Below are 13,506 nucleotides of genomic sequence, written 5' to 3'. Positions count from 1 at the left end.
CCTTAAAGCCTCACTTAGTAAAGATGCTTGTAAAGCCTTTAGGGTACATACTTGCTGCTCATGGTTTAATAACAGTTGTAGGAAATCAAGACATGCTCTCATCCAGAGCCTAAAGGCGGGCATTAGGAAAGATATTGTCAGAGTTAAAAAGGACTCTAAAGAGATAGTCTCCTAGGTGAAAGCAGATTGGGAATGAGAAATGTGGGCGGATTTGGTTGTAGCTGTCAGGGAAGGTGACACTAAATCATTTTGGGAGATTGTGGCCCATGGCAAACGCAATGCTATCAGTAGTGTTGATTACAATCTCCAACCTCAGACCTTGGTGGATCATTTTCAAAAAAACGTATGCAGCCAAGCCCGATTTTGAGAGAAGAGAGTCTGTTAACGACTTGCCCCCTCCCTCTCAGATGAGGGTACTCCTTTGACATTCCAGAATAAAGACTTACTGATGGTGCTCACTGCGCTTCTGGCACACAAAGCGACAGGCCCTGACTCCATCCCGGACCTTTTTTAGAACGAAACGCCTGATATGGGCTTCCTATTTCTAGCTGCTTTTTCATTCTATTTTAGAAGGTGGCCCGGTTTCCAGTGCTTGGCATCCCACTGAAACTTGTCCAATTTATAAAAAAGGCTGTAAACATGACCCAGATAACTATAGGCCCATCAGTCTCATTGACACGTCCCTGAAACGTTTCTTTCATCTTATCCTGGGATAGTTGATGGATAGGATCAAGGATAATTCTATTCACTCTGAGATGCATGCAGGTTTTAGAAAAAGGGTTAGCATGGTGAACCAAATCCTCCATTTCTGTGCCCTTTATTGGAAAACTGTCACTCTCAACAATGGCCACTTGTACATGGTCTTTTTTGACCTGAGAACAGCTTTTGATTCTATTCCCAGGGGTAAGTTGTAGGAAGTCTTGACAAAGGTTGGTGTTCCCACTAATATCCTGGCTGTTCTTGTCAGACTGCATGCACCTAACGCAGCTCGAGTTACGTATGGCAGCAATAGTGAGCTCACAGACCCTTTTGATATTGAAACTGGTGTTCAACAGGGTTGTGTGTTGGCCCCAACACTGATTACCCTCTACATAAATGACCTAGTCCAAGCTCTTGATTTCCCTAGAAATGATGCATCTAAAACTGTCCCTCACTAAAGTGCGATGCCGCTTTTTGCAGATGACATGCTTTTATGTTTTAAAACTCTGCGTGGCCTGCAGGTTATACTATATCGTTTTTACACTTTTGCAGTGATCAGGGCCTTGAGCTTAACATTAATAAAACAAAATGTATGGAATTTAATCCCTACAAATCAGCCAGAGGAAATATCATGGTACAGGGAGTCCCTCTAGAACAACTGCTGCAGTTTGTGTATCTGCGTCTCTGCTTAACTCACAAAATGAGCTGGCCCATGCACATTAGGAAGTGCTAAATGAAGCTCCAACAAGAAGCTGGTGTTGTAGTCAAACTGCGTAAGAGGGCCCATGTGAGTTCCCTTGAACCACTGGTGGAAATATATAATAGTGATTACCCCATTATACCTCTTTACATAATTATGTGGCATTCACAGTAAAAATCTACTGCAAAAAGCACCATTCACTGTCGAAATTTACACGAGTGGCTGGTATTCATGGTACTTGGTTTAAATGTGTCCTGGTGCCAAAAATTGACTTGAGGAAGCATTTCATGCTGAAATATAGTATGAACTCATGGATTTCATTTCACGTAATTTTGTGTCATTTCGTGGAAATTTCACCCACTTACGGGACAGCACATTATACACATTGTTTATACTAATTATGCACCTCTAATCAAGATGAGCAATGAGCTCAAATGATGCAAAACTGCATAAAATGGCTCAGTCTGAAATTGAATCAGAAGCTATTATTTTCCGATCCATGGCTTGTTCCATGTCTCTTACCACGTTTTAAAAGTCCCAGTAAGTTCATCCCAGCTTCTTTAGTTTACTTTCCCCAAGCACCTGAAAAAAGTAGTGCAGGAACTTTCTTGGAGATGCCTGATTCAACTGGAAGATAAATTGGTGTTGGAACAAAATATATGCATCAGCAACATTGACGAAATGTCATACCTTTTCATCATTCCCAGGTACTCGCACAGGTTGATCAATTAAAGTTGGAGAATGACAGGCTGTGGATCAAAATAGATGAATCATCAATCCTTCATTTCTTTTTTTTTCTTCAGTGTTCTTTAGGAGATTACGTCCAGCAGGCTTCGTGGGAGAGAAGACACTCTCCTGAGGTAAACCGTGTCTGAGCTCCTTCACTAAGCTAAGCATGAAGGAAAAATCCTGTAGTAAATACATGTGTTCAAATAAGCCACAATAAAAACAGTTCTTGGGGTACAAATATATTTTAAATATCAAGAGGAATCGCAATACAGAACTGGTCTGGGATGTGGAGTTAGTTGGCAATATCATGGTTCAAATTTATTATTAAGATGCACTTTTACTTTCAATAACATTTTCTGCATTGACATGTTCTTAATGTTTTTTTGTTAGGTTCTGAAAACTAAATTCTTAGTTGTGGCTTTCTCCCAGAAAGAGTCCTTTAACGTAGTTTTAGGGACATTAAGATGCAATGTTGGAAAATGATTATCGGATGAACATCTGTTATTATTATTTCTTTATTTTTTTCATCCGTTTTATACTGCACTTTAAGTAGCTCATACTTTAGTAGGCACTCAGGCAAAACCAAGTGTCTAATGTATTACAAAATGAGTCAATCTAAATTCAACACACAGATGCTGCATTTTCAATCCTTTGTTCATTCTTTATTCATTATTACAGCCACAATGACTACTCAAACAGCCAAAGCATTTCTTTCCATCTGGCAACATATTCAGGGCTGTGAACAGCATAAATACATAACAATTATATCTTCTAAGACCAGACTTTAGATATTAAAAACAAAAGATTCCCTTTTTAATTATGACACACAAAAACCAATGTGTATAAAAAACATGGCCATGAAAAACCAGCTATAAATTAGCATATGTTTTCTCCAATTGATTAAACATCAAGGGTATTGTATGTCACCAAATATACCATTAACCATGTGGTGGATGTATCATATTATCACAAAATGTGATGTCTTACATTTGACTACTTCTTTAAGGCACTCTGTACTGTGCACAGTCCAATAATCATATTTGTTATACACAAATAAGGCCGCTCCCATCAGAATGACCTATATGGTGCTCAGGAATGTTATGTGTATGTGAGTGTGGACATCTCACAAAAAGTTTAGGACTGGCCTCACACACCACCTGGTGTCATGCTTCATCATCGGCCGTCCTCGCCCTCTAAAAACTTGGTTTGATAGAGGACGGGCATACACCTGACGGCAGGGATTCACTTCTAACTAAGTGTGGGCCCAAAGAAAGTGAGTGAAATTAGTACCCTGTGAAAAAAGAAAGAACATACCAAGCAACCATCAGGAATTTAGGTCATTCATGAAAAACCAATCGCCACCCCACACTTATTAAGCGCGCGTGGTTTTTAAGTGTATAACACATGTCTGTCATACGTGAATACACAAGTGAAAAGAGCAAAGGGGAGTATTAATTCCCACATCTTATAATCATATTTGCCACACAGTAAGATTATTATGAAAATGTTTTATTCCGTAGAAGATAATGAGGAGTGATCCTTCCTAAATTATAAACAAAAGGGTATATATATTGCTAGGATATAGCCAGAACGTTAATGAATAATATGCTTCTGTGCATCTCAACATGAATACAATCTTTCCTAGCTAACTGTTGACCTTTATTGGAATTTGACTGTCAACATTTATAGAAAATCAAATTCTGTCACATTACAATGCTCTGAAATTGTTTCAATGAGCATACAAAAAGTTGTACCTGGATGGGAATACAATTGTTTTACATCACTATTTGTTGTCAAACTTATTATGTGGTAGAATTATAAACAAAAAAAGTACATTTAATACTTGCATTTTCATGCCAACATTCCAAGATGATAGGCAGTACAGAATGTTACCCTCCTTGTAAGGATCTGATAATCCATTGCTAGTAAGCAGCCAAAATACATTTTTCCCTCAAAAGAAAAAGTAAAAGACAAAGTTGCAATCGATATTGAGGTCCCATTTTATCAGATATGTATATCAATCTAACTGTGATTGATGTGCCTATGTTATTCAATAATGTTTAATTATAGCGGACATATTTGATAGTGTGAATTTACTTTATAAAAATAAAAAATGTTAATAAATGCTATTGGTTACCAAAGTAGAGAAGGAGGCAGAGGTAGAGGCTAGGTTTACCCTCCTGACAGTTATGTAGTTGGACAGCAATCGAGTATATCTAGAAAAAAAACTGCCTTTATGGAATTAGATAGGATACAGCAAGAATTCGTTGTAATCCCTTGTCTAGAAAAACAACCTTTTTCCTAGAGACCCCTCACCACTCTTAGTGAATCCTGTAATAAGTACACAAACAATTCACACCTAATGCGCAATGTATACATACAGTTCTTGTGACTAATCTGTGTTTCTGTAGATGCTATATTATTGCATCATGGTCAAAGCCAGGGGTAGAAGGGCTTGTAGTCACACTTTCATCAAAGCCGCCTCTAGTACAGTAACCTGCTTCTCTCCTTGGAGACTGCATAAGTATAGCATCTACTGAAACATTAATCACGAGAACCGTATGTATACAGTGCACATTAGGTGTGCATTGTTTGTGTCCTTATTGCAGGATTCACTAGGAGTGGTACAAATGAGGCTGGACCCCATGGAGTCCTGATGAAGAGCTATTAGGGGAACAGCTCGAAACATGTTGACAAAAACACATTACTTAGACAACCCGACTCGTTAAGGTCAGGTTCCTTCTCAGTAAGCAACCCCTGATTTTTAACCATACCAACTAGGGGCAGGAATAAAAGAGTGGCCTATTAGTTAGGTATTTTTAGGTTTTCTTTCCCTTTCCACTCCACATCGCTGCACTACACATAGTCTACAATAAAAAGTGCTCCTACGTTATTTGCAAGTCGCAGCATGCCTCAATCTGTAGAGAATTGAGAGGAACCCCAATGATGAAGCATGCCACCTAGGGGGAACCCTGGTGGGTGAGGGGGGATTTCTTGCTGTATCTTATCTAATTCCCCAAGAGCAGATTTTCTTCTATATACTCGATTTTTGTCTAACTATATAAATGGTATTGGGAAAGGGGAAGTCATAATGACTATTACTTGTTGGACAGTGTCCAGTTGACAATTTGTTGACCAATAAAGAGCAAAAGGGATTACTTATTGTTGAATTATTAGGGTGTACCCCAATGCGGTACAGTTAATGAAAGTGCAACTATTATTAAAAAAACTACACATTTTAGCACCTGCCCATTTAAAGTTGCTGTCTGATGCACCATTACAGTAATGTTAAATAATGAGTGCAACGGGTACCAAATCAATGCCCCAAAACTGCACTTACCACTCTTAGCTTAGAAGGCTCTTCATGCCATGTACTCTTGCCATCCCAATCAAGTGCCATTTTGTCTACCTGCCTATGTAGCCGTGGTGGGGACACCATGTGAACCCGACCATGTGGTTTACAGTCGTTGCCATCTTAGAGTGATAGCTTGGCAACATATCAAAAATCAACGCACTGAAAATACACTTAACAAAGGTATCGTAAACGGTTCTTCATGAAATGAACCTAGAGTGCCACAAATGGGCACTATTATGTCAGCCTTCCTATATAACCATAGTGGGATCATCACATGATCTCAACGGCATGGCAAAAATAGGCTACAATCTTCACCATCTTAGAGTAGTAATTAAACAACCATCCTATTTTCAGCTGGACTGGCAGAGTATTTTGTACATTTATAGAAATCTGTGTTGTTTTCTGAAAAACAGGAAGCATATTCCAATGGGTTTATGCGATACAGATCAGGGCACATTAATTTGTGAAAGCAATCGCCATCTTGTAACTATTGCCAGAGACACCAAGCAAAGGTTAGTTGTCAACCTACTGTGATAGTGAGATCATTTCAGTGGCTCAAATCTATATGTGGGGCAAAACCAATATGTGGCTTCCCCGAGCGAGACTCAGTCTTTCTTACACATGGACAACAATGACATTTGTAAATGTTATCTTACTCCTATGTAAATCCAATATCTAACAAAAGAACCACATACTATAAGAAAAAGCACAAATCTATAACCTTCATTGGTTTGTATAAGGCTACAACGTATATGTAATGAATCACCTCTAGAGTCGATGAATGTCCTATTCACAGACAAAAACATGTGAGACTTTAAATGAATAATATGGATAAAATCTATCGTTACATATGTACTTCTCTAAGGTCTGCAGGGAAGAGCTTCACTCTCTAGTGATATTCCTTATACATATCCCGAAACGCCATAAAAAAATCAATGATCAGTATATTTTAATAAGTCTTCATCATGGTGACAAAAGAGAGGGACCTCGGTTAGTTGAAGCCTAAGGTCCCCAATTACTGTGGCAAATATATGATATATATATGTGTCAGTTGTTAATATTATATGTCAATCGCATAATCAGGTGGCAGTATGTTTATAAAAAACTATTACGTTAAAGAAACTATTGCACTTCATTCTCTATATTCCGACCACTGGTGGCCAACCTTAGTCTGCTGATCCACTTCCCCTCCATTTGCTTCAAATGTAATTCTCTTTCTGTTCCACCAACGTTCAATTTGATATGCTCTACCCATGGAACCAAATGTCTGATTTATCAGCATGACATTACTTACAGTGCATGACCACTGGAAAGGTGCAATCAACATTTTTTTTATACATTGAACATGTTCTTAAATTCTCAGTTTCCATTGTCTAGTTGTGCTACCCACATAAATCTTCTTGCATGGACTTCCAACTATATGTATGACATAGGTTGTGTTACAATTGATAAAATAATTTAATTTAAAAAGAATTCTACGAATTTTAAACAAATTCTTTGATCATGTAATAGCCATACTGGCAGATGCTGCAGTTGGTGCATATGAAAAATCCTTGTGTTTTTTTGGGACCAGATATGTGTAGTCTCTGTCACATCCTTATGTGAAATGTAACAAGGGCACACCAATTTCTTTAAAGTCTTAGCTCTCTCATATGTGAACTTAATGTTTTTACTTATGACACCTTTTAAATCTGATGAGTTTAACAATTAATGTTAATGCTTTTAAAGAATCCTGAAAAAACGTTCACAATTACCATTGTATTCTGTAACAGATACTAAAGGTCACTGATCCTACTTTTTCTCCGTAATCACCAATGTGTCGGATCTTCTTAACTGTTTTACTTTCTTTTCAGCTTTTGTTTGATAATTCTCAGAATACCCCCACAATCCAAATTTCTGATTGATCTCTCTAATGATATGATGAAACTCAATATCATTGCTACAATTTCTCCTAGCTCTCACCAGTTCTCCATTTGGTATGCTTTTAATAGTAGAGGTTTGATGAGCATTCATAGCATGAAGGAGACTATTGCAGGAAGTTTCCTTTCTAAGCATCTTGCTCAGGATCTTATTGTTTTGGATATAGAATTCTAAATCTAAGATCTCAATATTTGCTCTACAATATTTTATCATTAAGAATACATAAATGGATTGCAATTTAAAAATTCATGATACTTCTCAATTGTGTAATGGTACCTTTTCAGATAACTATAACATTGTCAATATAATGACTGACCCCAGAAATAGGTGTGGCCTAACCATGCAGCAGCAGTTGTGCCCCTGGCATGCTCCTTCTCATACCAACCCATGAAAAGGCTGGAATAGGAGAGACAAACCAGGAACCCATCGCAGCTCCCCACAGATGGTAATACTTCATCGCATTGTGGGGGAAAATGTTGTTTTTTAAGAGAATATTGAATGTGTCAAATAACATCTCAGTGTCTTTGAAAAAAAATGATTTTCTACTGGACAGAATGTGCTTTTAGGTCCATGGGGACACGGGTGCAAATACTTGTTACATATCATGTCACAAACATCATGGCTTATGTATCCATTGAACATCATCAAATTTGTTAAAGACATGCTTGCTGCCAATGAAATATGCTTGTAAATTTGTGACAAAAGATTGCAAAATGCCATTCACTTATTCAATATGTCTGTCAGTGGGAGAATTGTTTCCTTAACATATATGTCTCCCTGGTGGAATGGGAGCTTTTTAAGTAAGATATATATGCATATGCAAAGATAATGCGGTAATTTACCAAGATTACTTATCCAAATCTTTGCCTGGCATCCTGGTGCACAGTTACACTCATACACAGAATATGAGAGAAGAAGGGCTACTACAGGAACAGATGGGCTTCTTCGTGTGGGAGAGGCAAAGCTTGTTAAAAGAGTAGCAATGTCAACGTTTACAACACAGCAACAGGGAGACAACAGAAGATCAACAAATTCATGACATGTAACAATGAGTTCTGCATTTATGTTCTATTGTGCCCATGTGGGCTCAGGTATGTTAGGAGCAGAGTCAAGAAGAGGGTACTGGAACATTAAAATGCAATCAAAAATTTAGATGTAACCTACGCTGTTGCTAGACACTGGGCCAAGGAACACAGACAGGATTCTAACTTTCTTGTCTTTTTTGGTATTGACAGGTTCGAAAGGAGCACCAGAGGTGGCAACAGGCAGTGACAGCTAAGACAGAGAGAGTTAGAGTTTATACTTTTGCTATGGACTTAACAAGAGCGAAGAACTCCAAATTAACATTGGCTGATGTGGTAGCATTTTATTTTTACTTTACACTTCTCCACTATCTAGGAAGTCATTCGTCTACAGTTGTTAGGAGAACTTATTCTTAAATTTTACATTTGCTCCTCAATTTTTTTTCAAATGTTTCTTCTTATGTTCCTTCCTTTCCTTCTTTTATCCTGGTTCCTTTTGCTTTTCATTTCATTTCACTGAACTTTCTCTCTCTGCATTTGTCACCAGGCTGCTCCCCTACAAAACAGGTGTGACCTTTACATCTCTTTTTTTTGTCCCCCTTTTCCTTGACACTTTACATATGATTGAGTATTTCAAGCACTGCCCCCTGCCTCTGTTTAACGGAGATCTGAGAGAGTCAATAATTTGTCTCACATTTTTCATATCCATATCACACTCAGTATTAACCTTGTTTGCATTATTATTTTTCGTTGATCTTGATTGCCAGTAGAAAGCTACACAGGATTATGGTAGCAAAAGAGGTCAGCCACTTGGCTTCCTTTCTGTAAGTGTAATTACCATTCTCCTCCACTTGGGTTCAAATGTATATGCTCTTTCTATGAAACTAAATGTCTGATTTATCAGCATGAAATTACTTACAGCGCATGACTACTGAATATTTGAAATCACCATTTGTTTTATACATCGAACATGTTCTTAAATTCTCTGTTTCCACTGTCCGGTTATGCTCCCCACATAAGTCTTCTCGCATGGACTGCTAACTATATGAATGACATAGGTAGTGTTACAATTGATAAAATAATTTGATTTACATTTTTTTCTACAATTTTTAAACAAATTCTTTGATCATGTAATAATAACCATATTGGCAGATGCTGCAATTGTTGCATATGAATAATCCCTGTGGGTTTTTAGAACCAGATATGTGTAGTCTCTGTCACTTCCGTATGTGCAATGTAACAAGGCAATGCTCATATTTTTGGAGGCTTAGCTCTCTCGTATGTGATAGAAATGGATTCGCATTTTCGCACTACATTACTGCCACTTGGACGATGAGAATGGGCCACTGGGCCTATGAAGCAATTTGTCAGAAGTTGAATCCGAAAAATGTATAAACCTTTCTTCTTTGAATTTGATGTGCATTCTGACAACTTATATTTTGGAAATGTTTGATGAAAACTGACAGAATTGTTTATTGGGCCACTAGGACACCGAGTAATTTGCTAAAGACAAAAATAAGTTACATGTATTTATGCTATCCACCCCCTTATGCTGTCCGCCAATTAAGATTGTATTATTGTTAGAAGGGCAAGCAGAATGTCTTATTGTGTATTATATTAACTGTGATTGAGATTTGGTATTACTTTTGTTTTACCTGAAACGTGGAATCGAGACAATGAGAGTCAGTGCAATGTTTTGCATATCTCCCTGTATTCTTTATATAAGTATTTTGTTTATGATTATCACTGTGATTGTTTGTTATGGGCGATAGAGCACATTTTAGTAACCATGGCTGTGACGAAGACCCGTTTGGGTTGAAACGTGGAGCCATTAAAACCATTGAAACTGAACTGACACACTGCTTGCGGGCTTTTTATCTTGTGGATTTACAAGGTTCACTTCTTCCTCGATATATATATATATATATATATATATATATATATATATACAAAATAAATTTTAAAAAGTCCCCTTTTTTTACCCTAATCTACCACCTAGTAATAAAATTGATGTTTTTCATGAAGCGATCATAAATGATCTCTACAAGCTCAATCGTATACAACAGCAAGATAATTTAACCATACAAGGAAGAAAAGAATTAAAAGATCTTCAACAAGATGAAATGATTTAAATAAAACCTGCTGATAAAGGCGGGAATATTGTAATCCAGAACAAAGAAGATTACTTTCAAGAAGCCAATAAACAACTGAAAACTGTCACATGCTATGAAATCTTAAGAAATGATTCCACTAAGGAAATCGAAAAAGCTTTGGATAAAAACCTCCAAACATGGCTAAATCAAGGACTAATTGATGAAGAAGAAAATAAATATATGGTGGTGGAAAATCCAACAACAGCCACCATATACTTCCTACCAAAAATACACAAAAGCAGACACAATCCGCCGGGCAGACCAATAGTGTCTGCAAATGGCTCAATACTAGAACCAATGTCAAACTATATAGATTTCTTTCTTGCCCCGTTATTAAAAGTTTTGAACTCCTACTTAAGAGACACTACAGACATCTTGCAAAAACTAGAGGGAATATCATGACATCCAGAGTATGAACTAATTGCGCTGGACGTTGTTGCTTTATATACCAACAGAGAGCACAAGATCGGAATTAATGCCTGCAGTTTCTTCTTGGGAAAAAGAAACATTCAATATCAAAAGCACAACAATATGCTAATTGACATGATTTCCTTCTGCCTACATAATAACATCTTTATATTCAACACATAATTTTTTAGACAAATGAAAGGTACAGCCATGGGCTTTTCATTTTCTCCAAACTATGCCAACCTGGTTATGGGATGGTTCGAACAATAAATCGCCTGAAAGCCAGAAAATGATCTATTTGTAGACAAAATCATTTTATCGCTAAGGTTTATCGATGACCTTTTCATCGTCTGGGATGGAACAGAAGAAGACTTTGCCACATATTTCAATATCCACAATAACAACGAGACCAATTTACAATTCACGTATGACATAAGTGCAACCAAAATAGCGTTCCTAGATACTGAAATCTATACTGATGGAAACACGTTACAAACAACTCTTTTTAGAAAGGCAACAGCGACTAATGCAGTCCTGTACGCAAATGGTTTCCATCATGAAACTCAAAAATGGAACCGTCCGTATGGAGAATTTTCAAGATTACGGAGAAATTGCTCAACAGACAGTAAATTTGAAAGACACACGAAAGAAGCACAGTCAAGATTCAAAAAAAGAAATTATCCCACTAAAGTGATTGATAAAGGCTTACAAAGAGCAAAGTCAAAAAAAGATCAGAAATTCTGAATTATTCTACAAAACCCTATCCAGTAGATTCCCCTAAAATCAGATTAATAACAACATATTCGATGGAAGCAAATCAACTAACCCAAGTCATCAAAAAACATTGGGGAATCTTAAAACTCAATCCAATTCTATCAGGAATAATTGGCGATCATCCAAACATCACAGAAGCAGCGTTCCAAACGAGGGCATTGACGGAGATATATATATATACGATTGACAAAGGCTTCCAGTAAGCTGAAACGCGTCTCTCCTTGTCTCTGGGATTGAGAGCGACCTGGCAGAATAAACAGATGCCGAATCCCAAACCACCTCGAGTCCGTACCTTCTTCCCTGGAGTTTCTGTGGGAGCTGGAGTTTTGGGTTCATATATATATATATGAGGAATTGTAGCAACACCGAAGATCTCAATGCAGAATTAGCGTGTCTGAAGGGTCGCTTTGCAGCCAGAGGCTATCCCCGGGTTTGGGTGGACACAGCTATTTGGAAAGCCCGCAAAAAATGAAGAGAGGAAATACTCTTTAGCCGTGAGAATAGATCAGGTATGCAGGACAGTGATAATGAGAGCAAATGCAGATTAATTACCGGCTTTAATACACAAGAAGGTAGTTTACGAAAAATCTTGCAAAAACACTAGCATATCATTGTGAACAAACCCATCCTTAAGAAATCTGTGGAACGCAGACCACTGATAACCTTCAGAAAGGCCAAGTCGCTTAAACAATCTTTGGTCAGTAACATGCTTCCAGCGACACAAGGAAAAACAGCTCAAAATTGGCTTAGTAGGAAGGAGGGATTTATCAAGTGTGCTAAATGCAAAGCATGTGTCCATGGTAAAAACACCTCTACTTTCATGGGAGGCCTTTCGCCATATGCGACCAAAATTAAGGGGTATTACTCCTGTAAATCAGATTTTGCTGTATACGTACTTCGCTGCCCGTGTGGCTTGCGGTAGGTTGGCAGCACAATACTCCCTGTGCATAAGCGAATCCTACAGCACCTGAGAGCCATTAAAAATGGGGATAAAACCTACCCCGTGGCCAGACACTTTGACCAATTCCATGACAGAAATATTAAAGGACTTGAGTACTATGTAATCGATGCAGTTCCAGTGAGTGAGAGAGGTGGAGATCGAGTTAAAAAATTGAGGAGATTAGAATCAAATTACATTATTAGGCTCAATACTAAGATCCCTGAAGGTCTTAATATCGAAGAAGACTTTCACACACATCTTTAAAGTTAGTGCGACTTTACTCCCTATGCCTAAAATAATTTTTAGAATGAATTTTAAATTGTATTTCTTGAAAGTTTTGAGTTATTATTATTTGTACACGTTCACATTTTAAAAGACTTGTCTATTGCAGTAGACTGCACGTATAATGGGCATGTTTGGGGGCTCAAAACGTCGTTTGCCCACTTGGGCTGAATCATGTATAACTTGGGTTCTTTTAGTACTGCTATTGCAATTTATGCAGGGTCACTGTGTTTGGAGATTAGCCCACTGGGGCATAGTGTGTATTTATGAGTGGTACTGATATTCACCCGAGTTCAATTAGATTATCTTCCCTTTTCACACTACAATATGTATTATACTTAAATATTGTCAACAATTTTTATTTTAGAATTGTTAGTGACTTTAATGATAAGGGCAGACTGATTGTATCAATATGAGATGAATTTATGGAATTCCGTTTTGAGTTGCCTATAAGTCCTTTGTTAAGTTTAAACTACGAGTCTGTTGTCACTCTTTATTGTTTAGTAGTTTTACACGTATCACGG

The sequence above is a fragment of the Triturus cristatus genome, chromosome 7 (assembly GCF_964204655.1).
Source record: "Triturus cristatus chromosome 7, aTriCri1.1, whole genome shotgun sequence".
In the NCBI taxonomy this organism is placed as follows: Eukaryota; Metazoa; Chordata; class Amphibia; order Caudata; family Salamandridae; genus Triturus; species Triturus cristatus.
The sequence above is the reverse complement of the archived record's forward strand: the minus strand, read 5'-3'. Positions refer to the sequence as shown.